The 3,287-nt window shown below is 39.7% G+C and overlaps 2 non-coding genes across 2 annotated transcripts; one reads left to right on the forward strand and one right to left on the reverse strand.

Moving 5' to 3' along the window:
- Window positions 1–364: 364 nt before the first annotated feature.
- On the reverse strand, window positions 365–557 carry LOC133399001 (U2 spliceosomal RNA). The gene has a single exon (XR_009768152.1). It is a non-coding gene; the product is annotated as a U2 spliceosomal RNA (small nuclear RNA).
- A 2,333-nt stretch (window positions 558–2,890) lies between these two features.
- Window positions 2,891–3,081, forward strand: LOC133399000 (U2 spliceosomal RNA). Its single transcript, XR_009768151.1, has one exon. It is a non-coding gene; the product is annotated as a U2 spliceosomal RNA (small nuclear RNA).
- The last annotated feature ends 206 nt before the right edge of the window (window positions 3,082–3,287 follow it).

A 3,287-nucleotide genomic window follows, 5' to 3' on the forward strand; every position in this document is an offset into this window, starting at 1 on the left:
TATATTATATTTTTGAATGCCCTTTCAGATGAGTTTGCTGTTCCGCCAAAGTCATATTGCCTGCCAAGACGTCCACCAACCATACTGGGCTGCTCTGTATTTGTTTCCAGAGAGAACAAGGAAGCAACATTTGTTGTCACTTTTCAACTATGCTCCATGTGGGAACTTAATACGCCTGCGTACTGTACTGAAAATCAGAATAACAATGCACGTAAGTTTTTGATAGTTGTCTGCGACCCATTGAATCCCGAGAGCGACCAACCCCGAAATGAGATTCATTGGTTTTACACTACATTCTGCACACATCATGTCATATGATTGTTGGGTGTGCACGGTTAAGCATTTCATTACTTTGACCAAGTTGTGGGGGTGCACCGTTCCTGGAGGCACTGCAATACCAGGTTGATGCGTGGAGTGGACGGTACGAGCCCCTATTCCATCTCACAATTCCAAAAATCAATTTAATATATGGTCCCCGGATATGGGACGTATCAGATATTAAACTGATAAGAACAGATCAGTTTTGAGCAATTTTATTGTTACTGCCAACAGAATATTACATCAGCTCTTTTAGTAGGGAGCACAGTTTTATCTTTCACATCAATTAAACATTGAAATGAGGGCAAAATAAATTACAGAATCCATCGAAAAGTTGTTTAAAATTATACTCTGTAATAATTATCCATTCATCCATCCATTTTCTGAGCCACTTCTCCTCACTTGGGTCGCGGGAATGCTGGAGCCTATCCCAGCTATCGTCGGGCAGGAGGCGGGGTACACCCTAAACTGGTTGCCAGCCAATCGCAGGGCAATTTGTAACTTATTTCTGAATAATTGGTAAAGTCTTCAGTGCTCTCTGACATTATGTCCACTTGCACATTTTAATATGAATTCATTAACAATGAATAATCAGAAAAAAAAAAATATTTTTTGCGTTTTATAATGAAGTCATTGTCCAATAGCAACACTTATTTAGCCTTTACGTAAGAAAGCTGAGATCTCCCAGGTGACCTGAGCATCACTTTGGAATGCGAGCGATCAAGTTAGGTAAAATGAACAAATTAAATGACAAAATTGCATTTTCGCCATCAACAACTGAAACAAAATTTAATGTTAATACGGAGGATGTTAAGGAATTTAAATTGGACATAATACACATCAACAGGTAAAGGTAATTGCAAAACACGGGGCCTACTCATGACCATACATTTCCTTAAGACTATGATACTTAAGTATTATAACCAAACTACATTTCTTTACAAATATGGAACTTTTTTTCTATTGTTGTGTGTTGTCAGTAATAATGGCTGACAATTCAGTATTTCATGAGTGGTTGGCTGAGCTTTCACTGTCATTTTTTGCATTAATTCTTGGGCAGGGCATGCAAACTTTTTTTGGATATACGTTGAAACGTTTAATGGCCAATATGCATGGCTTTTGATGTTTTTATTCAATTATTAACACACCACATGACGAACTGGAACGTTGTGGAACCAAATTAGTGGAAGGGTTGTAATTCGCCTCCTCTACGACGATGGCGCTAGAGTCCTACTTTTAGTTACCCAAGCAGGAAACAGGAAGTAGTTGAACAAGGCAAGGGAGCAAACAGCTCTTCTCCTTGTGGACACAAAATGTTACCAACAACCGATTGTTATTACAAATAACTCATCATTCATCGGATGTTTAAGACTGTTCATACACGGCTAAAAAAATATACGTTTATTTCCGCATTCTATTGGATCAATGTGGATCACGTGACCAAAAACACGAGCATCTGACATCATTCTTTCCATATAAATGTTGAAAAACAACACAGCCTCCATGTTCCCATTTCGAGTATGGTAGAAGAGTGACAAGAAATTTTACTTCCTTGTTCTCGAGCCGCTAGTTGACTCTGTAAACAAATATAGTGCACCCCAGCCTGGCTGGTGGACGTCATAGCAAGCAAAGTGACTTTGGCGGTGCAGCAAACTCATTTGAAATGGCATTTAAAAAAGGTAATATATTGTGCATGTTTTCAGAGGCTGTTTTTAAACAAAATAATTTGTTTTCAAGTTAGATGAAAGTGGGTTGTGACTTTGCAACATCAGCAACATGCGGGTGACAACAGTTGAGAATCACTGATAATGCTTCTCGAACCTGCATCCAAAACATGGAGATGAAAAAATCGGTGAGGTTGTCATGCGCAACAGGCCTCAGTAGGCCTCATCCAACTGTTGTAACCGGAAGTCTTATCAATATGTTACATTCGACTAGATGTTTGTTTACTTTAGATTTTTTTAAATTTAGACCAGTCATTTGTCTCTATTAAACCCAAATTCTTCTTTTCTTTTCCTTTGGGGTTGTCCCTTTCGGGGTTGCCACAGCGCGTCATCCTTTTCCATGTAAGCCTATCTCCTGCATCCTCCTCTCGAACACCAACTGCCCTCATGCATAATTTCTGGTAGTGGGAGACTGCGTTCGCGCTCTCTCCTGGTCATTGTTTCAAAATAATGAGGATGTTGCTCATTGTTAAAGCTGGAGTGTGCAACATATGACGCTATGGTACTGCAGTATGATGTAATTTCTAGCATACATGGGTTTGCTCTGAGTAGTAGAACCAGTTAGTCATGACAAGATGAAGCTTCATAACATCGTAACGCTTCGGTCATTGGTTCGAGTCATGCTCCATGTCTTGATGCTTCATGTGCACACGAAACCACCTGCTGGCCATGTGTATAATCACAGGCAACTGTATCTTCGGCCACGTATTGTGTGATGCATTGCAATATGGCGTTTGTTGTGGCTCTTGGAAATAAATTATGAATGACAAAAAAATGTTTGATCAAATATTGTGTCGACATGAAAAAATAAAATATTGTTTCAACGTGTTTTCTGGCGTTATGTTGGCATCGCTTCTCGGCCTTTTGGCTAAGATCAAGTGTAGTATCTGTTCTTATCAGTTTAATATCTGATACGTCCCCTATTCGGGGACCATATATTAAATTGATTTTTGGAACTGAGAGATGGAATAGGGGCTTGTTCCATCCACTCCACGCATTGACCTGGTATTGCGGTACCTCCAGGAACGGTGCACCCCAACAAAATGGTTAAAACAAGTGTGTATCTCTCAGTCATATGCTTTGAAATTATATCATGCACAGCATGGTAAGCAAGTTTGTAGTCTATACAGTATGTTGTACTGTTATTTGCGTTTTGGGTGCAGTACAGAGGCGTATTAGTTTCCCACGTGGAGCATTGTTGAAAAGTGACAAAAATGTTGCTTCCTTGTTCTCTCGCCGCGAGTT

This window comes from Phycodurus eques, unplaced genomic scaffold (genome assembly GCF_024500275.1).
Source record: "Phycodurus eques isolate BA_2022a unplaced genomic scaffold, UOR_Pequ_1.1 contig_955, whole genome shotgun sequence".
Classification (NCBI taxonomy): domain Eukaryota; kingdom Metazoa; phylum Chordata; class Actinopteri; order Syngnathiformes; family Syngnathidae; genus Phycodurus; species Phycodurus eques.